Source organism: Carettochelys insculpta, chromosome 1 (genome assembly GCF_033958435.1).
Source record: "Carettochelys insculpta isolate YL-2023 chromosome 1, ASM3395843v1, whole genome shotgun sequence".
NCBI lineage: Eukaryota > Metazoa > Chordata > Testudines > Carettochelyidae > Carettochelys > Carettochelys insculpta.
In genome coordinates, this window is record NC_134137.1 from 247,233,167 (window position 1) to 247,260,474 (window position 27,308).

Consider the following 27,308-nt stretch of genomic DNA (forward strand, 5'->3'; position numbering starts at 1 on the left):
CCGGCAACGTCGATGTTCAACTTCGACGTTGCTCAGCCCAACATCGAAATAGGCGCAGCGAGGGAACGTCTACACGTCAAAGTAGCACACATCGAAATAGGGATGCCAGGCACAGCTGCAGACAGGGTCACAGGGCGGACTCAACAGCCAGCCGCTCCCTTAAAGGGCCCCTCCCAGACACAGTTGCACTAAACAACACAAGATCCACAGAGCTGACAACTGGTTGCAGACCCTGTGCCTGCAGCATAGATCCCCAGCTGCCGCAGAAGCAGCCAGAAGCCCTTGGCTAAGGGCTGCTGCACACGGTGACCATAGAGCCCCGCAGGGGCTGGAGAGAGAGCATCTCTCAACCCCCCAGCTGATGGCCGCCATGGAGGACCCAGCAATTTCGACGTTGCAGGACGCGGATCGTCTACACGGTCCCTACTTCGACATTGAACGTCGAAGTAGGGCGCTATTCCTATCTCCTCATGAGGTTAGCGACTTCGACGTCTCTCCGCCTAACGTCGAAGTTAACTTCGAAATAGCGCCCGACGCGTGTAGACGCGACGGGCGCTATTTCGAAGTTGGTGCCGCTACTTCGAAGTAGCGTGCACGTGTAGACGCAGCTTGTGTGAGCTATTGTCAAAGAACTAACATAACTCAGACGTTAAGTATTCTGCTGTTTTCAACTGCAGTATAATGTTGACTAAATAATGAAACACCTTATGCAAACATTCTACATTGCTGTGCTCTTTAAAAGAGGCTACACATGAGTTCAGTTGACAGAAGTATTAAGTGTCTGTTAATATTGCTCTTAAAACATTTAGGGCCTGATTTACTGTTGCCCGGCACTGAGTGTAGCGTTTCCACTTTTTTCCAAAGTGGGTGTGAAACGCTACCATTTCTGCTTTGTAGGTGCACTTTGCACTCACATTGGATGGGAACAGATGATTATACAAGGTACAAGAAAATAGTGAAATCAGACCTTAGGCCCTTATTTTCAATGCATCTTTCATGTGGAACCTCTGAGACTCAACCCCCTAGAGCCCTGTCCTACTCCCATCCTAAGCAACGGCAATTTTCTCATTGACTTGTGTGGAAAGAGGTACAAATTTCTGAGGAAAGATTTGAAGTATGTATAGTATTTTCCCAAAGAGCAAAAAAAAAAAAAAAAACAAATCTTCAGGTGGTGTAAATTGGGTTAGCTCCTCTGAAGTCAACAGAATAACACTACCTAAGAAGTTGGCCCTAGGACATCAGCTTAGATTCTCCACTCTCTTTCACCTTGTACTGTGTGGGTTGGGTATAAAATATACTGTTCAGATGTGGTAGGGTTTTATATCAATTGTACCACAAGTACAATTTGCATCATCATTTAGAAGACAGGAAGAAATTTGAGCCTTTGGTTACCAATAGAATACAGCCACCATGAGATGACAGAAAGCAAGAAAATGGGCCTAATTTTGAGCTCACTCACACAAGTATAAATCACAATTAACTCCTCTGCAAGCTGTGGGGTTACACTGTTGTATGTGTAAAGAGAATCAGCTCCCTGAATAGGGGGACTGGATGGCTCAGGAGCAGTGATGCTGGAAGTAGGGATGGTGGGTGCTGCTGCCCACACTGCTTGGCTTGAAGTGGTATTAGCAAACACCAAATACATAATTTCCATGGTTTCCCACATCAGCACCCCCACCATAAAGAATTGTTCTGGGACCTCTGCTCCTGGGCAGTTAGGAATGCCCTTTGCACACTTCTACTTCTGAGGGGCTGATATGTTCCTCGCTTGGAAGTCAACATATAACAAGTTGGTATTTAAGGCCATTTCACGGCGTGTCTGTCACAGAAGCTACCAGTATATTTTATCTGAGCAGTGTGACTAAGGGCATGATTTAAATCTTTCTTAGCCAGGTTTAATGCCAATGTGTTAATCAGCAGATCAGAATCGGTTGGCCCTAATGACAAATATGTATCATTAACCTTGTGTGGCAGCTCAAAATGTTTCCTACAATGTGCATAGCAGATATTCAGAGACCCCAAAAGAAATAGCTATGCCAAGGTGTGAAGCTAAGAGTACACCTAGGCTGTAGTACAGAGTAACAGAGAGAAAGCCGTGTTAATCTGTATGCTATCAAAACAAAAAAGCAGTCCCAGTAGCACATTAAAGACTAACAAAATAATTTATTAGGTGGTGAGCTTTCATGGGATAGACCCACTTCTTCGGACCATAGCTATACCGGTAGTACAGAGTGGGATAGAAATGTGTATAGACGCACCCCTAAGCTATCTTTAATCTATTTAGCTTAGGTCTTGGACCAGTGAAGCATGGCACTGTGGGCTTCAGCACAGGCCAGCCACTGGCATAACTGTCCACGGTTCCAAGAGGGCTTATACAGCCCATGCTGAAGCCTACACTGCCATGGTTTTTGTGCACTCAGACCCAAGCTAACTATATTATAGCCAGCTTGGGTACATCTAAATGAGTTCCTGTCACGCCCTATTATAGACACATCCTTGGCCATGTTGAGGTGAGGCTCTCAGCGTTGAATGCAAACTGTTCCTGGTGGGGTTTCTATCATTTTTATGTGCCACTCTGCTCACAGCCCTGCATTCTGCCCTCTCTGTCATCTCAATAACCCCATGGACTTCAGCAACTTCAGTGGGAATGCACAGAGTAATGAGGACACAATCTGGCATTTACTCATTTTCAAAAATGTTATCTCTGTCTCAGTTAATGTAGCTATCCTTGAACTTTTCTCTGATTCCCACAACCTTGTCTCATAATTGAAGACCTGATAAGGTGATGGGGAGCATTTAGTTTAGAACTTGAGCTGCTTGAAAAATGCAGAAACTTCAATACATTTCAAGTACTCCTATAAGCTCATCAAAAAAGAACCCAAAATCAGATATTTGAACATTTTTGACCAGCTCTATTTATTATTGTGTCCTTTCTCCAGTTCTGCCATTGATTTCCTGTGTAGTTTTCAATAAATTACTGATCCTCAAATTTACCCTTCAGTCAGGTAGATGGTTGGTATGTTAGCTTGCTTAAGCCATCTAGTGAATCACATAATAACTCTGGGTATATTTGTATTCTTATTCTTATTTCCTTCAGCCTTCTTCTTAATGTTTGCAACACCTGGTCACTGCATCCTGTCTTAAATCAGTTTGTAAATTCTTTGTGTAGCACTCTGGGCCCCTGATCTTAACTGGCATTTCCAGCTCCTGACATACATTCTATGATGATAAAACCAATAATGTTCATCTCTAAAACTGAATAATGTGTAGCTAATTACCTCAAAAGGGTAGGGTACCATGCCATGAATGTGAAAACTTTGAGGACTTTGGATGAAATTCACTAAGGAGATGTCATTTATAGTCTTTCTTGTGGTAAAGAAATCAAACTGTCAGCCTCTGGTAACAAAAAAATCAGTCTTTAAAAAAGTAGTTTACAGAGAAAGTAAATTTATTGTAGCCATTCCTATGCCATGCACATGAGGCTAAACAGCTAAAACAGAGTATTAAGAGAAATAGAAAATGAGCCTATTACTAGAAATGAAAGACAGTATTTTTCATGGAAGAAAAATAAGGCTTTCGTAGCATGCACAAATGTGCGAAGTAATGTTATTGCTTTCCATTACAGATATTTTTCCTAGTCTAGCTACATGAAATATTTATGATCTTAAAAATAAAGTGAGGAATATTATAAATTAATAACAATCCTCGGCAGTTAGAGTACCTTTCATCTGAGGATGTCATAGCACTTTGCAAATATTAAAGAAACAATGCCCTCATCAAATCTAACACCACGTTATGATTTTGTAAATAAAAAAAACTTTCACATTATCTAGAACTGACAAAAATAATTGCAATTTTTATAAAATCAAGTGGAAACAAGATATTTTAACAACCATTTTCCTGCAATATTTGCAAGACAATCACTGCATAGATATATAAGTGCAGGAGAACCTGAAACTGAAAGTGAAGAGAAGCACACAAAATAATCAAACAGCATACACAGTGAAAAGTAAATTAAATTTATAAAACGTGTTCTCGTTTCAATGAACTAAGGTGGTGTTTGCTACATGGGTAGGGAAACATTTATTTTATAAATACATGGGGTCACATCCTGACCCTTTCTCCATTTGCTTTTGTGCCAATCTGACAACTTAAAAACATATGGAAAACTGTCTTAAATGGTCATCACTTACCCCCCAAAGGAGACTTGACCACGGTCAGAGCACACTACACTACAAGATGCCCGGCTGGCAGAAACCACCTTTGGATATTGTTAGAATTAGCCAGCTACATATAGTTTAGAGCAGTCTCAAGACTGCTCTAAACTGATTCCAGTATCAAACACGTAAAAAAAGTAGTGCAATTCCATCTTTATTTCCTACCTTTCTGAGATGCAACAAGCAGAGGCCCTCCACTCCTGACAGTCTAGTTTAATATATATGTGGTTTTTTTAAATCTTAGGCTGTGTCTATACTAGAGAGTTTTGTCGACAGATCTCGGCATTTGTCTCGACAGCGTTATACCTCAGAAATCTGAGGCATAATGCTTCTGTTGACAGACTTCTGGCTACAGAAGTGCAGTGTAGACACTTCTATCAACAGAGAAGGCTTCCAGTTCATTGGGCAGCCCAGTTGCAGAGCTTCTGGTCACCTGGGCTACGTCTACACGTGCAGCCAACATCGAAATAGGCTATTTCGATGAATAACGTCTACACGTCCTCCAGGGCCGGCAACGTCGATGTTCAACTTCGACGTTGCTCAGCCCAACATCGAAATAGGCGCAGCGAGGGAACGTCTACACGTCAAAGTAGCACACATCGAAATAGGGATGCCAGGCACAGCTGCAGACAGGGTCACAGGGCGGACTCAACAGCAAGCCGCTCCCTTAAAGGGCCCCTCCCAGACACAGTTGCACTAAACAGCACAAGATACACAGAGCTGACAACTGGTTGCAGACCCTGTGCCTGCAGCATAGATCCCCAGCTGCCGCAGAAGCAGCCAGAAGCCCTGGGCTAAGGGCTGCTGCCCATGGTGACCATAGAGCCCCACAGGGGCTGGAGAGAGAGCATCTCTCAACCCCCCAGCTGATGGCCGCCATGGAGGACATGGCAATTTCAACGTTGCGGGATGCGGATCGTCTACATGGTCCCTACTTCGACGTTGAACGTCGAAGTAGGGCGCTATTCCTATCTCCTCATGAGGTTAGCGACTTCGACGTCTCGCCGCCTAACGTCGAAGTTAACTTCGAAATAGCGCCCGACGCGTGTAGATGCGACGGGCGCTATTTCGAAGTTGGTGCCGCTACTTCGAAGTAGCGTGCACGTGTAGACGCAGCCCCGTTCTGTCGACAGAGGGCGGGGCAGCCTGGCTGCTCTCTGTCGAGAGGGCAGATTGCTCTGTTGATCTGTTTTTGTGTGTAGGTGCACTCTGTCAACAGAGTTTCTGTTGACACAACTTTAAAAATATGGAAGAACATTACTGAAGATTATCTCTGTGGAATAGTTGAAATTTGTTCAGCTCAGTAGGGATTTATGCTGGGAAGGTGCACAACTGATGCCACATCATCATATATATTATTTTTTCTGTGTCCGTCCACCTGTCTGTTTGGGCAAGTTTCTACCATGTTCTTCCCCCCCTCCCTGCACCGTGCCAGCCCTTCTCCCACCCAATGCAAGGCCCAGCCCAGAACCCCCATGGAGCCTCCCCACACCATGGCTATGTCTACACGAGCAAGGTCTTTTGAAAGATTTTTCAAAAGAAGGCGGCTCTTTCCGAAGATCCAGTGAAAGCGTCTACACACCGAAAAAATGCAGTGCTCCTTTTGGAAGCACTCTTTAACTCTCAGATCAGGACAAATGCCTTCTTTTGAAAGCTTCTGAAAGAAAATGTATGTAAATACTCCATGGGCCCCTTTTTTTTTTTTTTTTTTTTTTTGAAAGAGCAGTCCTCCTGGCACCTGATTTTTTGATCCCTGACCTGTTCTTTAGAGAGAGTTGGGGAATGTGGATGCTCTCTTTTGAAAGAGCAGATCACTCTTTTTTTTATGTGGATGCACTCTTTCGAAAGAAGTTCTTTCAGAAGATATCTTCCAGAAGGGCTTCTTTTGAAAGATCTCTGTAGTGTAGACCTAGCCTGTGCCAGCCCCAGGCCCTTCTCTGGCCAGCATGGGCCCCACCCCAGCCCCCCAAATGACCATCTGCCCTACGCCAGCTCCTTCCCCACCCAGCATGAGACCTGTCTCAGTCCCCAACACAGCTCCTCCTGCAACCGGGGCAGGACCCAGCCCAGACACTTTGGATGTGTATTGCAACAAAGTTCTGCCTAGAACTTTCTTCCAGCCTAACTTCCACTTGCAAGCAGAGCTGCATCTGGGCCTCCAGTTTGTCCTATGAATCCTCATGGAGAAGTTCAGAGAAAAGAGATGATAACTCAGTATGTTCTTTATGGACTTTGAAAAGACTAATATCATATCTCGAGAGAATTAGTTTTGTGAAGTTAGTGAAAGAGAGGTGGGCCAGAAGCTCATGCCTGTCTTATTAGGATGTGTGTGCTGGAAACACTATCATAATGAAAACCACTTGGAGCTACAGCAATGAATTTCCAGTAAATGTTGACCTACATCAGGGATCAGCACTGGCCCTTTTTAATCTGTGATTGTCATGAATGTGAGGCCTGCGATTATGCAAAATGAGCCACCTTGGAGTTTGTTGTTTGTGAATGATTTAGTGAGATGTGCAGAATACAGTGAGACTCTGCAAACCAGTTTGACTAGGCTAGGCGGGGGGCAACCTTTTTGCACAGGAGGCCACATGGCAATTCTTTGCATGTTCTGAGGGCTGAACATAACCTCTCCCATCCCCAGGCTTAACCCCTCTCAGCCCTGAGCTGCCCCCCTACCCCCGCAGGCTTAACCTATCTCAGACAACAAGTTCTGCATGTTGTCGTTTCCCCTCCACAACCACTGCCTCCCCCACTTCTCAGTGCACCCCCCTTTCTCAGCACACACACCCCTTCTCAGCAAGGCTGCACAGTTCCAGCAGGGGCAGCCTTGGTTGCTCTTTCCCACTGCTCTCCAGCTTACTTCCCCCACCTGCAGCACATGCAACTCCCTGCCCTGCCACGCTGATATAATGTAACTAAATTTAATTGGTTTAACGTCCATTGCTGGCCATTAAACCAATGCTGGCCATTAAACCAATTAAGCTGCAGGTTGCTGACCCCAGCCCCAGACCGACTACATCCCATGCCCCATCCTCACTTTGGCCAGCTGGGTTAAAATGGTGCCATTGCCACAGGAAAAGACTTTGCAGGTCACATTCTGGCTTGTGGGCCATGTGTTGGACACTTCTGGACTGAGGCAACACAGTTTTGAGCAGGTAGGAATTCAGGTGAATGTTGGTAATACGAAGGTTTAGATAACTGAGGCTATGTCTACACTAGCCCCAAACTTCAAAATGCAAATGGCCATTTCAAAGTTTACTAATGAAGCGCTGAAATACATATTCAGTGCCTCATTAGGATGCTACTTCGAAGTCCCCTTATTCCTATGAGCAGATGGGAATAAGGGGACTTTGAAGTAGGCAGTGTCCTTTCGAAAAGGACCCCCATCGGGACGAGCCATGTGGCGGCGAGCCGCTTCAATTTCAAAGTGCCGTGGCCACCCGCATGCTAATGAGGCACTGAATATGTATTTCAGTGCTTCATTAGTAAACTTCGAAATGGCCATTTGCATGGCCGTTTTGAAGTTTGGGGCTAGTGTAGACACGGCCTGAGAGTGGGGCAGACTCCATGAAGAATATAACAGCAGAAAGCTTAGATGAGTGAAAGAATTGAAATACGTATGAGCAATTGTTGCTGACAGTGGTGCCTTCCTGCGTGAGGCTTAGCACCATACAAAAGCTCCTTAGTGCACCTGACGAGAGCTGACCCCAATTCTCTGATAAAAGGTGCCAATAATGTTAAAAGGCAGCATAGCTGAGTGCTAGGGAGGGACACAAGAGAGCACTGCTCATGTGACTGCCTCTCCCTACCCCACATGACTCCTACGTGCATCACCTCTTGGTTAATTGAGCAATAGTCTGGGAGAGGCCATCCTTAGGAGTGTGCAGGACCCAGACAACCCCCGCCACACCTTCCATCCCAGCCCCTACTACTTCTTCCCACCCCCACCTCTTCCCTGATGATATAAAGCCACCAAAGAGTCTAGAGGAATGAAGAAGGAAAAGAAGAAGACTTAAAATTGAACCCTCAGGAGCTCCTACCCTTAGTAGCCTTGTTCTTGCAAAAAAAATACTATTTAGTTTTTGTGTTATTGTCTTGTATCATATGGAGTCTTTTATCTAAAGATACATCTTATGTTGGTTCCCACATCACTGAGTTTCATGAAGAGCTCATGAGGCCAAACACATGAGAGTCACAAAGAGATGCTTACTGATGCCTCTAGTAGCTTTTGCTGGAATCTGTGGAGGATGGTCTGGCAAAAGGGTGCCAATTGGTCCATAACTGAATACGAGGACTTGTAGACCATTTGGGTAGGTTCCTTTTTCACTTCTTTTAAAAGCTATCATAAAAGCCCTGCTTCTACTACTCTTTTTCCTTATTGTTGAAAGGTAACTGGCAAGCTGATAACTGCCCAGTAAAAATGCCTCTTTGCCAGTTTTAAGGGGAACAATAACTTCTATCTGCCATTGATTAAATACCTTCCCTTCTATCCACAATTTACGAGGTCCAGTAATCCAGCTTTAGCTTCTACTCAGAGTGGCAGCAGATGAGGTTCGGTTTAGGGGATCTGCTTGGTTTGACTTCTCTATTGCATCTTCTAATTCATGTATGACAATGATCTAGCCAAAGCCAAAGTAGGGAGACATGGTGGGTGAGGTAATATCTTTCATTGAAACAACTTCTATTCATGAAAAAGGCCACTGTTCAAACATACATAGAGCTCTTTTTCAAATCTGGGAAATGTACTCAAAGGATAACATTTAAATGCACGTAGAACCAGTTGTTTAGCATAAGTAGTTAACACATACTTCAGTATTTCCTTGTCTCTTTAATATTCAGGGACCAATATGGCTACAAAAAATACTTCATAAGGCCAAAGTACTCAGATCTGAGTGAAGATTTTAAAATTCTCTTTGCCTTTCCTCCTTAATACTCTATCTTGTGCATTTTCAAATGACTCATATTTGGGCCTGCTGGTCTTGGCATAAAGTTTGACCAAAATATTCACAAAATCTTTGTCATCTAATGCCTCCACATCTCCACTTTTCAGGAGATTGGTGCATATTTTAAAAACATTGTAAACTTTAGATAATTTTTCAATTCACTTTAGTGTCGTCAATCTTTTCCTCTCTGGGGACCCAACCTTTATAATTCTCTTCCCTACTTCGTCTACATTGTTGTTTTCTAAAGTGACCTCCGTTGAGATTTTTGAGACTTTATTGCATTGTTGGTAGCCTTATTCAACCTCCAGAGTTCTATTCAACCTCCAATCAAACTTGATTCTATTCCTTAATAAGGCTTTCTTTGCCAGTAACTTTTCAAAGTGCCAATTCATTTTTTCCTCTTGCCTCTGGGATGCTCTTTTTATAGCCAGTTTATACACAGATGATTCAAAAACCTTTAGCTATTCCTCTGTGTTATGCTTCATAGGTGTCTGAGAAATAACGTTCTCAGGTGTGTCTGCACAATAGAACCAGTCGACCTTATGAACGTTCCATCTCATCAATGCAGAGCTCTTATCTTTCTATTTAAAAGGTGAGTACAGGTCATAGATCACGTCCAATACCTCCAAAACATTCCATGTGCATCTCCTGGACATGCTACTGCTCATCAAATTTGCATCTAAAGCTTACTGTGCCACAGGCTCTTAATGTATAAATCAGCTGTGTTCAAAAGAAGCTTCAAAATCACCTCAGCCGCCTCCTTCAGCCAGGTGCTGTTCCCCATCCCCCAGCCAAGCACCTTCTCCCTTCCGCCCCCCACCCCCGAGATTACTCACCAGAGCTGCACGGTGCATGCTGCAGCTGGAGTTGTCACTGTGCATGCATGTGTAAGCTAGTTGCAGGTAGAGACACTGCCATGAATGTGAGCGAGCTGTGGATAGAGCCATGTGACATGAGTGACACAGCCACCAGGGCATCAGGAGCCCATGGCTCAGAGCCTCAGGATGAGCCCCCTCTGCTGCTGCTGTCACGTGCCTGTCCCATCAAGTGGTGGGGCGCGGGCGCAGAGCGGGTGGAGGACATCTGGTGAACAGGAAGCATACTGGACACCATGGGTGTCAATCATAGTGCCAGGATTCAGAGCAGCTAAATCATTGTCAGCAACGGTCTCTTAGCAATGTTTCGTTCACATTGATTTTTCTTTTCCATCAAACTTAACTTTTGGTATTAAATTCTCCATAGATTCAGCTGCAGTTTCTTAATTCTATTGTAAGATTCTCTTTTATCAGTTGGGCTTTCATTAGGATGATAGATGCTGACAGCTCTTAACTCCTCTCTGCTCTGAACTTAACAGTGATAGAGTCCAACTGGATGTTGGTTCATCTAATACATTTCCATATCTCATTCATATCTGAATGTCTTCATGCCAATAAACATCAGACCACCACCAGCCCTTCCTCTGCTTCTTTTCTCAAGCAGTCAATATCTGTAATAGCCAAATTATGTTTTTCAGAAAGCTCTGCTTCTTGATGAGCAGCAATATGAATATTTTGCTTATAAAGAATTTTTCTAACCTCTCCAGTATGGTTCCGAATCCTCACTGCCTTCAAATACGTGACATTAAAAGTGGTCACGGCGTATTTGTCAATATCTCAACAGAAAGTACAAGAGGTGACATGTTGGCTTCTCCACGTGCAGTAACATTGTATTTTTAAATTCTCTTCCACAATTCATGGTGGGAGTGTGTTCATCAGAACCCTGTTAGCTAGAGATGTTCTCTGGGAAAATCCCAGTACCACAATGAGGTTGAGATTTTCTTTATTGGGGAAATATTGGATATGGTGGACAAGTCAGTCCTGGCTTTGTTCGATAGTCTCACATTTTATATTACATCAATGTTAACTCAAGGATAATGTGGAGATCTTATTCCATGAAGGAAACCACATGCAGCATTCAGATCTAGATCTTTTCAAAAACTGCATGCAGATTGGATCTCTCTCTTCATGGTGAAGAGGTAAAAATTTAAAGAACATTAGTTATTATATATATTATTTTAATACCTTTTATCCATAAGGAACCCAAGTCATATTAATGAAGCATCAGTGAAATTCAACCACCTTTCTAGAAAACACTACTATGAGATCTTATGTCTAACTTGGACAGGGACTTCAGTGTATAAAGAGCTCATCCATAACACCCTCATTCAGTAATGCATACAGAAATGTCTAGCCCAAAGACAATAAGTGGATGATTTTGAATCTGTGGATCCAGAAAGGCCAAGTATTCCAAATATTCTTAAACAACTAAGCTGTCACCTCCAGTTTCCTCCTCAATGGGTTTTCCTTCCATATCTATAACTAAAACACTTTCATCTCTTCAAATTCCTGTCTGTGATTTCCCTTTCTATCAGGTGTAGAACTTAAGCCAGGGGCTGAAGTTCACATGAGTCTCTTCCAGTTCACCAGGAAAAAAATTAAGCAGGAGGATGATGGCACACTGCTCTGGGTCTAAGCCAGGGGCAGCAACCCCCATCATGTGTGCTAAGAGTGGCACACAAGCTGATTTTCATCAGCACACAAGGCAGGAGCTCAGCCCTACCCCTCCTCCTCAATGCAGCCAGGAGCTTGCTCAAAGCCATGCTGCCTGTGGATTAACAAAAGACCAGCTAATGCTTCCAACTACCCACTAAACAGTAATGCTCTGCATCTTAATTTATGTATTAATGAGGCTGTTGTGAATAGGACTATTATTGACTTTTTAAAGTATCACTGACACTTGAACAGTACATAGAGGTCAAAAGGTCAAATTTCGGAACTCCACCACAGAAAGGTTGCTGACCCCGGTTTAAGCTTTCATTAAGGCACAGGGGATTTATACCAGTACTCCCATTAATGATACTGTAATGAGAGTTAGTTGTTGTACGTAAATCCCTAGCAAGGAGGATAAAACCTTTGAACATTGACTATTATGAGAGAAAGTCTCTTTCCATGATGATTTTCTAATGTATTTTGTGTATCTGCGCTCTGCTGACAGATTCCATGGAGATTGAATATAGAGGAAAACATAAGTGACTACAGACTGTGCTTCAATCTGTAGGTTCAGCTGACATTTAAGAATCCCTTGACCTAGCTTTTTGCAGTTTATTACCATGCATCAGAGAAATCCCTTAGCTGACACAGCACTCCAGTTTGTTATGCTGCACGTTTTTCATTTAAATTAACTGTAGGGAATTTCCAACGAAATTTTAAGAATTATACAGCATAAATCTTTATTACTGACGAGTCAGTAAACCCAACCTCTTAGCATTTTCCATTGATCAATGTATTTGACACTCTTGCTTTTTACATTCTCTCTCTTTCCTTCCCTGATTCCCCATCCCCCACATGCACAATAACAGGGATTAATGTGATCTGCCCAAAAAGAGATTATATGAATGAATTGCATAGTAGATTAAGGAAAATCTCATTTGGAGCATCCATCATAATAAAACCTTTGCTAACACTATATTTCTCCCCTTCCCCCGCTTTGAGAATATTAGCCCAGATCCTCACCTGTGATAGAGCTCTGCTTAGCAGAGCTGAATGGGTTAGGGGAGACCATAGCCAGTTGTAAGGTTCAGCACTAATTAGGGATTCTTTCAATTCCACTGGTTTGTAATGACCTACTGGGGCCATTACATCAGCTGGGAAACACCAGAGCGTTCTTTGTCCACCTAAGGCCCTTCCCACTCCTGCATGAACCTCTGACATGCTCTTTACCTCCTCCCTGTGGAAGGAGACATGTCTTGCTTGCTTGGACACAGCCATCCATTGATGGATCTCATCTTCTATGATATTGTTGGTGAGCAACTGAACCAATCATTGAATGGCAGAGTTGATTACAGATGTTACATAAAAAAAATCAACTGCAGGAATTTTATGTTCTTTTTGGATCCTACACTTTTCCTGTACTGCCTGGATATGCTGACTCTCAAAGCAATGAAGAGGATGTAGAGTGGTTTGCCACCAGGACAGGCTGTCCCACACTAGAGCTTCCAGATCATTTGGAGATATGCCACATGACTTCATGTTGCCTTTCAGACATCTTTATAGTGCTCATATTGAGCACCAATAGAGCGCTTTCCATGAGCAAGCTGGCTATAGAAGATAACCTTTGGTATCTTTGTATCATCCATCCTTATAGCATGAGCAATCCAATGAAACTGTTCATAAGTGTTGCTTCCATGCCCATGACACTACACAGCTTAAGAACCTCTGTGTCAGGAATTTTATCCCATCAATTCACGTGGGCAATCTTCCCCAGACTGCGCATATGGAACTGATCGAGTTTCATATCATGGCAGAGATATATTGTCCACAACTTGGAGCTATACAGCAGGAAATACAGGACAACTGCCTGATAAACAGCTACTTTGGTATGGAGTTTAATATCATGGTCCTCCCATATGCATTTGGTCAAGTTTCCAAAGGCTTTGGCGAATTGAGCAGATATGTCATGATCCACACTTATGCTAGGGGACAATGCACATCTGAGGTAGCAGAACTTGTCAACAGCCTGAAGGAAGAAGACATATATAACAGCCAGGAATCCCCATTTTAGGGAAGTCCTTGATACCTCATTAGGGCAGCTTCCTAGATGCTTTGTGTCCCTGGAGCAGCAGGTTTGGGAATATAGTGGGGGCCAGGATCTGGCCTGTAATATGCAAGGCACAATAATGTAATTAAAATACTTTGCATTTCTATAGTGCCTTTTATTTTGGGATCTCTATATGCTTTTCAAATAGTGTGGCTCATCGCATATCTGGGAGACATGTTATTACATCCATGTTACAGATAGGTTAATTGAAACATTCAGGTTAAGAAGATTTCCCAAGTCCATGAAGAGGGAACATTTGGGGAAAAAATGAATTCCTGGATTCATGGTCTAACCACAAGAAACCTGTCACCATCAGAGATCCTCCCCATTCAAGTTCATAATTTCCCAGTAAAATATAGTAATTTTACACTTCTCTAGCTTTTTCCATGTACAAGGACCCAAAACCTGATGTATTTTACCAGGTACATCATCTGTAATGTTTTGACCCATCACTAAAGTGCAGTCACTCTGAGGTGAAATGTAGCAGCTGCTTAAGGTCTCGACATAGTAGTTTAGAAAGTGCAGAATACCTCAACTAATTGAAACTACGGAGCAAACATTTAGTGACCTCATTGTCTAATTATGTAAACTGCAATTTGCATGGCACATACAGACTATTCTATTTAATTTTTCAGTGTGTTGAACCTTCACTGTATTTGCTCTCCTTCTCTTATGTCACATTAAAGTCCTCTCATTCCTTACACCTGTAATATCTAACACATCTTACTTAAATTACATTTTGTTGAGCATTTCACATGTAAGGATAAATTTTGGCTCTTGCTGCATCTTTGGCATACAGTCTATCACAGATGTGTGATCTTGCGAGGTCCATGCACGCAGAGGTCTGTCTGGTTCTGTAGAGCCAGCTTCCCCTCAGACAAGGTTGCATAGCACTGATGATGCCACCAGAGTCTGTGACTTCTCCCTATCTAGGAGCGAGGCCCCTCCATTGTGTTTTGGGGAAGGGGTTGGGAAACACAGAGCACACTGTTCCAAAGGGAAGGTTTCCTCAGTTATTTGACAGACTTTCATGGGGAACCATTCACAGTATTTTTATTCCTAATGTACCACCAATCCTGGCCGACAGTTCCCAAGCAGAGATTTTAATTGGCTCTTTGCAGCAGCTTCATTTCAGGAATCATGGCAGTGGATGCCTGTGTTTTTGCCCTGGACTCTTAGATGCTCTTCTTTCACCTTAGTCCAACACAGCCCAGATAGGTTAACTTTACCAGCACCACAGAGGGACCCATCTTTTCTCCCAGGCATTTATGAAGGAGGACATCTGAAAGGCCAGGAAGTTGTATTTGGCGTGGGATTGGTTAACATTGATTTTATTTAGTCCCTAAGGCTATGTTTATACTGTGCTCTTAACTTAAAAATAAGATATACAATTTGCGCTATGCTAACTGCATCTCCTATTCTGAGTCAATTTTGAAGACTATTTCAGGATGTGGCAGTCTACAAATGTTGAAATACTGCACTGTTTTGAGGCATCCCTTACTCCTCCAACAATGAGAGGTAGAGGGATGGCAAAATACCAGGTGTGTTTTCTAGACGTGGAGTTATTATTTTGGGACACCTCAGTATCCTGAAATAGCGCCAGTGTGAACATAGCCTCAGTGATAAGTGGCGTACTACATGCTATTTATATGATATTTATAGGACAAATTGAAACACATTGTAAATGTGTTGTAGCCACACCTACTCTTTTCTACAAAGGAATATCCAGTCTATTTTGTTTGCTTGCTTAAAAATGTTTACTCTTCCACCTCCCCCTTATTGTGAACAGCAGCTCTGGGGGGCAGGGTGAGTACCATGGAGTGCTGCCATCTCACTTGCACAGGCACCACATAAAAATCCAGACCATCCTGGAACAACAGCAGGGTGCTCAGTGGGTCCAGGTGTGAATGAGCTCCACACCTCAGCAGCTGAGCAAATAGTAATGGCTTTGTACCAATAACACTGTCAGTTTGTTCTCCAGATGCCTTCTTGGTGCTCCACCAGTTTATACACTTGTAAGAAGCTACTGTGTAAAACAGTCTAATGGTTTGGCCCTTAAGGACATGCTAATTAATTGGCTCAAAAGTTCTTGAAAATGGAAGGGGGTGTGCATGTATGGATAATCGTGTGCTTACATTAACATAGCTTTCCAGTTTTCACCCAAATGTTAGGTTTCCTTCCCCACCCCACCATGGATACGCAAATTAATTTAATCCACAAAATAGTTTCATTGTAGCAAAGGTGTGGAATGATAGCAGCACTACTGTCTGCAGGAGCATGTCCCAGTGGTGCTGGTTCTGGGCCCCCTTTTAGATATTATTCATTTCTCTTACCCTGAGCAATTTCCTTGGCATTTGGCAACCTTCCGGAGTCATGTGATAACTTCCCCCAAGCCACCTGACCTTCCATCTCCCCGTGCCTATACTTACAGTGCTATAGTGGCACAGCTGCAGTGCTGTAGCACTTGGGCAGATGCTACTTCCACCAGTGGGAAGGGTTCCATCTTCAGCATAAGTAATCCACCCCATGAGAGGTGCTAAGTCAATGGAAGAACATTCCTCTAGACCTAGCGCTGTCCATACCTGTGGTTAGGTGGCCATAGTGACCTTTTTCACAAGTGTATATTTTTGAAAAATTCACACTCCTGAGAGATGTAACTATGCTGCTGTAAAATCCCATTGTAGACCAGCTCCAGTGTTAGCTGTGTGATATTTAAGTCACTGCAGATATCAATGCTTCTCATCTGCTAAGATCTGGCATCTTGAATCTACCTCATCAGAATGCAAATTGTCTACCACAAAACGAAATAAAATAAGTCTACACAATCTCTTAATAATAATTAAATGTGAATTATGACAGACTATGAAACACTATTGCAGGAGTTTTATTTTCAATGTACTACATTGGAAACTAACTATTCATTTGACTGCTACGAGATACTATAGTAGTCCCGCAAAAATCATTTAAAATATTATGAAAAAGAAAAATCTATTAAATCATAAAAGAATCTGACATGCTATGCCTGATGATAATAGAATGAACATATATTATGTTATATATATATGTGTTACAGTGAACACTAAGTTGTGTTAATACATCTATGTATTATATAAACTGCAAAATTTCCAAAGAAGAAACTTCATCAAATTGTTAACATGGGCAAACTAAAATCTTTAGTAATGAAAACTGCACAGATTTGGGCCCAATCCTTTGAGGACTTGCACTTGGGTTTAATTTTATTTCTATTTTATGCACTAGGCTTTGAAGGATCTGCACCTTGAGATGTAAGAAGTAGAACAGTTATAGACTAATGTAATGATTGCTATTTGCAACAAATCTGGTGCTGGATATGCTAAAAGCTTAGCTTCATCTGAATATCCCAGAGGTCAAAGGTTGGAGCACCCTGCAGAGAAGTAGCTGGTCCCTCTCAGATCCTTTCTCCCAAATCTCTCCTGCAGAAAGAAGGGGAATTTTAATCCAGGCCCAACAGCTGGACTAAATGTTATAAAGTGAGCAGTCCTCCCCCGCCAATGTTGTATGGAGTGAGGCAGGTGTTTAATTTGTTCTCCCAAGGAACAGTTTAATCCCTTATTCCATCTGACCCCATGGGAGGGGTTCCTGGCTGTGGATTACTTGCACAAACAGGACCATTCCAACTGCCCGGAGTTGAGTCCCCTTGACATCCCCCTCTCATCAGCATCTCCTATTGGATGGTTTAGGCCGCCGCCACCTCACATTCTGACTTTTGTGGATTGAATTCTTAGGTGCTTCTCTCTTCTTATGCAATTTATAGGGTGCCTGGGCACCTAACTCATGCTTATGGAGCCTACTGGTGTTCCTGCAATTTTCAAGTTCTCTGCATCCCTTTGTGGATTCAGCCCCCTGTCACCTTGTGCTGCTGGAAGGAGACTAGCTGCTCTAATGCCCTTCTGATACATACTGGTTAGTTGCTGCAACCAGATGGATAAGTGAGGGGAAGATTGATGCGGACTGATCCCATGGGGATTGAGGTAGTGGGTCTAGTACTCTACTGGAATGAGAAGTGTAAGGGGAGTTGATGGGAGAGTTTTTCCTATTGACCCCTTGCAGTGGGTAACAATGTAAGGTACATAGACTCCAGCTACACTATTTACATAGCTTGAGCTACATGCATTAATTTGACATTACCCCATAGTTGTAGACCTGGCCTGACAGAACAACAGAATAAAATGATTTAAGTCAGTATTTTGTCCTTTAGATTTAGAAGTTTGGGGAATCAGCAAAAGTACATAAGCATTATGTAGTACTAAATGGGTAGACTAATGTGCCAATTTTTGTGCATAATCTGAAAATCTACAGCAATTAGTTCACAAAACAGGAATATTTACACACCCAGTTTTGATTCGTGTTTGCAAACTAGAACAGTATTGCCTAGTTGCATGTGATCATGTAATAAAAGACCCTCTTAGGTGAAATAGAGGCAAGATGGAAGAACACCATGATCTCATTATAGAATCCTAAGAAATGAGTAATTCTGACTGTTTGCTGTAGATTTTGAATTTTGCAATAGATGTGCTGATCTAAGATATAGAACTCACTCTGTTTTTTTATCCAATTGATAAATACATTTGTAATGATGCTTTTCCACATGCCATGCCTGTGCACATTATACATGAAGTATATTTCACCAGCTGGAATATGCTACATTCAAGTAGCAGAGCTGATGACTAGGAAGCCCTACTTTCACACACTACAGTTAAGTAAAATACAGCTAAGAGAGAAATTGGGGTTAAGAAATGGGAATTCATTTCCTCTATATCATATTTGAACTGAAACAATTTTGAGCATACAGAGTATATTAATAAGCAGCCTAATTTAAATAGTATATTATTAAGCAGCATAACTGTAATATAGCTCCATTCCCAAACAATAAATATACATCTGGCTACCATGAGTCATCACTTTTGTAACAGTGTCTACAGAGCTGCCTGTTTTGCAGGAGTGCAGTTTGTATTGTAAAAGGTAGAAGAGAGAGAGGTGATATTAAAAATTTAAATTACATGCAGAGACCTTTGGTAGACTTAAGACTGACATGTACTGAGGTCAGTCTCTTCTGAATGCTATCGTCTCTCCTGCCCCACCCCACTGAATGTGATGGGGGTTGGGAGTGCTTGAAGCAGAAAGCATGAGCTTTCAGAAAACAAATCATAAATCAATACACAGCTTCTTCCCTATTACTAGTGCTCGAATCCTGTGTGTGTAATGACACCATGACTATGTTGTTTTTACAAAGCCTTTGCTTTTCTCTTTCAGAGAAATAGGAGTTTCCTGTTTCAAATCCTATACCTGCACTACTTATGTAGGTCTCTTCAAATATACCTATCAATTAGGAACTATGAATTTTTCAGTGCCTTTGTGTGTATGCGTCTGTGGAACCACATATTTAAAAATCAGACTTTTTCCTCTTGCAGGATGCTTTGTTGCCCCAGAGCCTGTTTAAACTCTGGGAATTGAAGGTGGCATATTTTAGACCCTCTTAGATTCTGTCTAGCCTTAGCTATTCAATCTGTAGTTAGATGCAGGAACCAAACTATAGCATTGTTACAAAGCAAGAACTACTGATTGCCAGCGGTGGTACCAGACACTACTACTTGCGTCACTGTTCCTAGGAGATGCTATTCAAGTGTCTTAACATCCTCATAGCAAATAGTAATTGCACTGGCTGTGTTCAGTTTCAACACTAATTGGTGCTTGGTTGTACCAGACACAAACACACACGCTTACCATAGTAACCACGTCTTCACTAGCAATTTACTTTGTTCCAAACAAGGCATATCTCTCTAGATATGTGCATGAAGATAGATCGGCTACACCGCTTACATACACTATTTATTTTTAACTGAATCACTTTGTTGATGAGCAACTCGCTAGAGTCTCCTTCAGCGCCCAATTCGTCCAAACGATACCGGCTCACTTGTGGCTTTTTCTTATATGAAGAAATATTTTCCTTAGAGCTGCCAATCAGATGTTTAAAAAGATCTGAAGTAAGTAAATGCCTTGCTGCTGACAATTGATGTATTAAGCCTTAAAACTTGAATGTGGAATGCATGGGATACATGTCCTTAAATCGAGAACGCTGCTCAAAATATCAAAGCCTTCTCCGGGCGAGTTCTCCTGCAGGTCGAGCAAGCCTCAAAAGGGGATTGATTCGAAAAGGGTTACTAAATGCTCCGGAGTGGGCACGATCACCAAAATGCCGTTGATCAAATAACGCTCTTAAATTGGAGCTACCTTGAATGCCCTCCGAAGAGCGGCTACAGCAGGGGAAATTGACTCGCGTTCTAAGCGATGGGGTGACCAGATTATGCCGCATTGTCAACTGATCGCTATGGGGATGCTAGTTATTACCCCAGAGGCGGAGCACGTAACTGCTACATACGGATCCAAACTTTACCGACCCCCCTCCCCCCTACGCCGCGTGCTGTTTTATTTTGGCAGGTTTCGGCTGGTCTCCCCCTTACTGTACTTAACTCTTCTGCCACAGCCGGTCCCCCAGAGCCGTGATGCTGAAGGAGGACAAGCAGCTCCCCCAGAGCGCAGGAAGTGCTGGGAGTAAGTCTCAGGCTCCCGGGGCCATTTCTGATTGGGAAAGCAGCAGCTTCTGTTGCGTGGGGGCCGGGGGGGGGCTGTCCGTGCAGCCTCGGACTTGCGCGGCGGGGGGAAAGGAGTGTTAAATATGGAGTAACCCAGGCTCTCGCCTACGTGTGCTCGGGCAGCGGGTAGTTAGCGCGGTCTGCTCTGCTCTGCTCTGCCCCGGCTCCTGGCTGCGCGTCCCAGTTGCAGCCTCTCGAGCGCCGCTGCACAAGGAAAGCGGGAGCAGCGACCGGGGAGCCCTTGTCCCGCCGACCCCCTGCGCCGGGAGTCATCGGGGGCTGCTAAGGCAGCGGCGGGATCGGCCGCAAGGGCGGCGAAGTCAGCAGCGCTGGGCAAGGCAGAGAGGCCGGGCCGAGGGGAGAAGCAGCCGGGCGCCCCCCTCCCCGCGGCCGCCGGCGCCGCCTTCCCAGTCTGCCCGGGCCGGAGGCCGGCGGGGGAATGGGAGCCGCACCCTAAGCCGCCTGCCCGGAGCCCCGGTTTCCAGCGGGCTGCAGGGAGCCGCCGCCGGGCTCGAGAGGATCCCAGCGCCGCTGGCTGGCTCTTCCCGCGGGGCTCGGCCCGGCTCCCTTCGGTGAGTGCTTCCCGCTGCCGCCGCCCCCGTTTGTCCTGTGCCCCTTCTGCCGCCGTCCCCACGTGTGCCGTGACCCCTTTTTCCTGGTCCCTGCACGTGCAGTGTCCCCCGCTGCCCCCATCCCTGCGTGTGCAGTGTGCAGTGCCCCCATCTGTCCAGTGCCCCCCACTGCCCCGTCCCTACATGTGCAGTGCCCCCCCGGTCCCTGCGTGTGCAGTGCCCTTTCTGCCCCATCTGTCAGGGCCCCTTCTGTCCCCGTCCCTGCACGTGCAGTGTCCCCCGCTGCCCCTATCCCTGCGTGTGCAGTGCCCCATCTGTCCAGTGCCCTCCACTGCCCCGTCCCTACATGTGCGGTGCCCCCGTGCCCCATCGTGTGTACAGTGCCCCCCGCTGCTCCCGCCCCTGCGTGTGCAGTGCCCCCTGCCCCATCCCAGCAGGGACCCTTCAATAAACTAGCCACGTCCAGTCAGTCCGCCAGCTCCAGCCTCCTGCCTGCCCCGGCTCCCCGGAGCAAGCCAGCGCACCGTGCCCGCCGGCACTGCCCGCACCCCGTGGGCTGCTGCCTTACGCTCAGCTTGGGGGGCTCAGCCCCGGCACATCCCTGCGCGGGAACCCCAAGGCCGGGCCTGCAGCCGGCCACAGCCGCTGGGCGCGAAGCAGACCAGTCCGAGAGCCGGGGCGCGGAGGGCGGCGGGGGGGCGCCCCAGTGGAAACCCAGCCCCCCCCGCCCAGCGCTCAGACACCTGCGGCTGGCTGGGGGCCGCTGCAGCGAGCGGGAGAAGTCTGCCGGTCCTGGGGCTGGGGGAGGGGGCGGGCCAGCAGGGGCTGACGGGGAAGCCGCCGGGAAGGAGCAAGACTCGGGCAGCGAGGGGGCGGCGGGAACTCCCGCGCCCCAGGCCGTCTGGGACGCGAAGGCGCCGCCCCCTCCTTCCCGCCGGTGGCGAGCGGGGTCTCCCCGCAGCTGCACCTTGGCGGCGCCAGTGGCCCAGAAGGGCGCTGCAGCGAGAGGCTGGTGCGCGGGGCCAGCCCCCGACTGGCCAGAGGCGCCGCTTCCGCCAACAGCTGTTGCGGGAAGTGGCTGCGGCGCGTCAGCGTGTTAGGTTAGTGTGTGTGTGTGTGGCGGGGGGGTAATGCCTCGAGCGCCTTGCCCACGAGCAGCGAGCTCCCCGAAGCCGGGGTAGGCAGGGCCCCCCCAGGGCTGGGCGGGGGCAGCGTGGCGAGGAGGAGGGTAGCTGAGGGGGCAGGAGCGGTGGGGGAAGCTCCTCGGCCACAGAGCAGTTTGTCGGAACTAGGAAAGTTGTTGCGGCTTCTGAAGGGAACGGGAGCCGGGGCTGGGTGCGAATGGCCCTGCTCACAGCGCTCAGGGGAGAGGGGGGCGAAGGAACCTTGAGAGAACTTCGCTGGCTGGGTGGCTGGCTAGATTCCTACCCCTGCAGCGGCTCTGGTACCTCTGGGTACCCAAGCTGTACTTCTGTATGGCGTTGGTGTGGTCGGGGCTCAGCTCCATCACCGTGACTTGTTGCCATGACAGTCGGATTCCCGGCAGGTTTTCTGTCCAATTTGGGTTCTTACGGTTACACAGAGAAAGGGGGAAACAAGCAGTCAAGTAGCACTTTAAAGACTAGCAAAATAGTTTATTAGGTGAGCTTTCGTGGGACAGACCCATTCTTCAGACCATAGCCAGACCAGAACAGACTCAATAATATTTGAGTCTGTTCTGGTCTGGCTATGGTCTGAAGAAGTGGGTCTGTCCCACGAAAGCTCACCTAATAGACCATTTTGCTAGTCTTTAAAGTGCTACTTGACTGCTTTTTGTTTTGATAGTGTATAGACTGGCACGGCTTCCTCTTTGTTACTATTCAACAGAGAAAGGTAAGTTCGCACAGATCCCCCTTGGTATCCCAGCGAGAACCAAAAAATACTCCTTCCTTGTCCTCCCTTCTTAGCTGTCTCCTTCCCCTCTGGTGCATGAAAGAATGGTATAGTTAGGGAAGGGAGAGAGGGAGGAAGATAAGTAAGGAATATGTTGATTGTGTAGCATTGTGTGCTTGCAGAGTGTTGTGATGTTTTAAAAACATATAGAGGGTCAAATTAAAATATGATGTGAGTTACTCGTTTAAGATGCTTTGGAGAACTGTTGGTAGGTTTGTCACTTGTTCTGCCATGTATTTAAGAGTGCTGTGATCCCATGACCAGTGCATTCTGTGTTTTCAACTTATAAAACCTGTAGTTGTGATGTTAGAGCAGAAATCTAGGAATGCAGGCAGAGTCATTGTCGGACCCTGCAATTGACTCTGTATAGCCTTGAACAAGACTCTGAACCCCTTTGTATATCAGAATCCCCCCCTATAAATGGGAAGACAATTATGCTTAGCTTTTTGGAGTGCTTTGATGTAATTGGTCAAAAGATTGTTTAAACGTTAAGATATACAATTTATGTTAGGAAAATTCAGTATACTACCTCTTTTGTGCAGTTGGTAAACATAGCTCTGCTCACTTTCTGTGACACACAGTATCTAATCTAACCCCTTTCTAATGGTAACCATTTTTTTTAAATCACAGTTGCATGAGATGTCAACTAGTTATATGGGTGTGTCTCATCACTGAAGTCAGTGAAGTCAGTCACATTTTAAACCTTTAAAAGAAGCAATTATATCACACTGTTCTCTAATTGCTGATGGTTGATTTTCTGCCTTGTCAAATTAAACATGCAGAATCTTTGATATTGTGTTTTGTTTTGTTTTGTTTTCTGTTTTTGCTTATAAGAAGATTTTTATTTATATTATAGAGTTTAAAAAATATGGAGCTGGCCAAAAACACTATAGGAAGACAGGCATAACATTATAAATTAGAACAATGCTTTCTATTGTCTGCTGTACAGTCACAAATAATCTAGGAAAGACTCAAGCACATTACTTGAAAAAAATAAAGGGCCACCATATTTATCTTAAAGAGAAGGGTGAGGGGTGACTTGATAACAGTACTTATAGACTGTAAGTACGATAATCACCAGGTCCTTAAACCCTTAAACATGTGGAACAAGTATTTAATAATGGGCTTTTCATACTAGCAAAGAAAGGTAAAACAGGTCCAATGGCTAGACAGGTTCAGAATGGAATGGTTTAAGAGTGAGGATAATTTACCAAGGCTCCTGACAGATTCTTCATCACTGGAGATTTTTAAATCAAGATCTTTGTCTAAAATATATGCTCTCGGAACTATTTTGGGGAAAATTCATTGGTCTCTGTTATATAGGAAGTCAGACTGGATGATCACAGTGATCCTTTCTGGTCTTGGAATTAGTGAATCAACTTGGAATATAGTCAATTTTTTAAAAGTAACATACAGTTTGAAATACAGTTTGGAACATGTCTCCTGTTATTAGTGTGTTTTTTTTTTGGGTCCCGCAATCACTTTATTTTTAAAAGATTTTATTCCCCTCCCGTGGTTACTTTGTGAAAAAAATAGTAGGAACAAAAAGGGGAACTAACAAATTGACTCCACAGGGAAAACAGTGGAACTGAGCATACAGAAAGCATTGTGGACTGTCCAGTTAACACAGCTGATGATTGAGGGAGATTGGTGGGGAGGGAGGAAGAGAAGAACAAACTAAATATTAGTTTGTCCCAAATCTATTCCAGTTAGTCATTTCAGATGTCACTGGTACGAATAATAGGAAAACAATGTTCAGTCAGAAGTATGCTTTCTTTTCTTTTTCTTCACACACTTTCCTTTTAAATAAGTGACTGATGTCAGGAATAAAAAGACTTCTGCATTTCAAATACTGAAAGTACCATAGACGGCTGGACTGGCGTTGATTCATAAAAGTGGTAAAGCACATGTAACTTTAAGCATATGAGTAGCCTGTTGACTTCAGTTTGACTTTTATGCTTAAAGTTAAGTATGTGCTTAAGCATTTTGCTGAATCAAGGTATTACCTTGATTTTTGAATTGCATTATTTCCAATAATTTAGCAACAAGGTATCTAACTTAGATGATATATTGAGAAGTTATGACCATCTGACCCTCACTGGTCCTAATGAAATGATTTTATAGCAATGCCCTGAATCATTTGGTGGAAAAAGAGAGAGAAGATAATAGACATCACACTGTCTTACTCAGCATATCTGCTCCTTGTATATCACTGAGTCATAGCTCTTTATTTACCTCCTTTCATCCAAGTTCTTCGTATTTAGAACTGTACACAGAGTACGAGTAGAAAAAAATGAACTGGATTATAATCAGCATTGCATGTGGTCGGTAGACTTTAGCTAAATTCTAACTTCATCATCTTTTTAGTGCTGAGGATGGGAGAAACTATTTTCCATGTTAATTTTCACAGCCCTGATTGAGCTTGTGCCATTTTTTTAATCACCTTTGTTAACAATCAGTGAAAGAATGTGTAAAACCTGTATTGTTATTTTCAGTACACTATCACTTTAAAATGTTATTTACTGCTGAAAAAGTTTGATTTCGGGTTCATAAATAGTCACATATATAATTTTGTAAAGGGCATTATAATACTTTTATATGGTTTTAAAATGTACTTTATTCATTTTAAAAGTATCTAGTATGCCAAAGTACGATAGGTGTGATGTGCTGCTTTTTTCATGAACACTCGAATACAAACTTCCATTAGAAGGTTGTGTGTTGATACACTAGCTAAGTACTTCTTGAATCTCGGTCACAAGTGACAAATAAGTCTACTGGTATCAGCTTGTTTTTCAGTCCTGGAAAATAGTGTGGTCCAGAGATGAGGACACCAGATAGAGATTTAGTAAACCTGGTAGTTATTCACAGCTCGGTAGCTGACTAGTGTGACCTTTGGCAAGTTGCTTTACCACTGTCTCTTTTTCCTTATTCACCCATTTTTTTCTTTTGTCCGTTTAGAACATACAGCTCTTCAGATTGGAAACTTAGTTTGTGTGTCAAGATAACGCATAGCAGACTCTGGCCCCAGTGTCTGCTAGGGTAGGGTATCTAAACAATGTTGTAATACTAATAAGAAAGAATAATAGTCAAGGATTTTCTGCATCCCCAAAACCACAGTGATTTGGCATGAACGCTAGTCATTCTTTGAGACATGCCATGTTATGAATAGCCAGGCCTGAGGTGCAACAAGACAGTTATTTGTTTAAAAAAATAAGGAAAGAAAAAGAAAAAGAAAAAAATCACTTTTATGAACACTAACATTTACTGAACTTTTTTTCACACAAAAACAAAGACATTCTCAAAGGATAAAGTAACAGCTATAAAAATTCATATACTTGCTCTGCAGACGTCTAACTGCATGAGTTTATATCATGGGCCCAATCCTGATTTCCTGCTGCTCAAGATTCCCATTGGGACAAAGTGTATGTCTGTATTAGTCACTTTCCAAATGTCAAAATACAATATTTATGACCTTATAATATGCATATCAATGGTGAAGTGTTCATTGAAGACATAAGTCAGACCCAGCCACAGCAGAATCTTAATTTTCTGTTTTTGTGGTTTGGGGGTGAGGTGGAGAAGTAGAATTTCCAAAGGCAACTCTCCCCTCTCCACCCCACTCCCCACCCCACACCATCCACAGCACATGCTGCTTGCTTTGGTAAGAATGATACATGTCATTAAATTGCTATGGAAGGGATGTCCGTAATTTATAAATTACTGCACTTCAGAGCTAAATGAAGATCTTGATAGACTCCTTGAACAGCATTTATGCTTCAAAATGTGAGCTGTTTTGTGATAAGTCCAGCAATGTTCCTTTGACTTTCATATTACAACAGAATCCTTGTAGAGGGTACAAATACCCTCTGGTATGTTGTTCAGTTTTTAGCCTGAGACAGAGTAGTTTTCTGGGAGAGGTTTACTGCTGAAAAATTAACTTTGAAAACAATCTCTCGTCTGTTGCAAATTTTATTTCTGTCTTTTATCAGTGTGCAGCTGCCAAAATAGGGTAACGAAAAACAAAGAACATAATTTCACATATTAGTACAAGGCAAAGTAAAACAAAGCTCTGGCCCTGACTCTCATTTCATTCCTCCTATGAGCCTGAGCTTTTGGGTATGGAGATCTTTACTGATCAGGTATCAGTTCTCTCTAATGCTATATTCCGTTTTCTTTAAGGAACTAAGTATGATTTTTCTAGTATCTACTGATTGTGGTTGCCAAACTTGAGACACCTGAAACTGACAATTTATGTCAAGTGTCGGAGGGGTAGCCGTGTTAGTCTGGATTTGTAACAGCAACGAAGGGTCCTGTGAGTCTGTGCTCACGAAAGCTCATGCTTAAAACTTTTCTGTTAGTCTATAAGGTGCCACA

General features: G+C 43.9%; 1 protein-coding gene across 11 annotated transcripts in view; it reads left to right on the forward strand.

Annotated features, from left to right (window-relative positions):
- The first annotated feature begins 20,155 nt into the window (after nucleotides 1-20,155).
- SHISAL1 (shisa like 1) overlaps nucleotides 20,156-27,308 on the forward strand; it is a 129,320-nt gene continuing 122,167 nt past the window's right edge. For 6 of the 11 annotated variants that reach the window (XM_075003676.1, XM_075003685.1, XM_075003608.1 and 3 more), the window contains exon 1: nucleotides 21,966-22,102. The gene's annotated coding sequence lies outside the window, so the exon portion shown is untranslated. Of the gene's footprint in view, nucleotides 20,390-20,521; nucleotides 21,003-21,965; nucleotides 22,103-22,145; nucleotides 22,180-27,308 lie in introns of those variants that run through there. The other 5 variants (XM_075003610.1, XM_075003629.1, XM_075003609.1 and 2 more) reach the window with 5 other exon arrangements.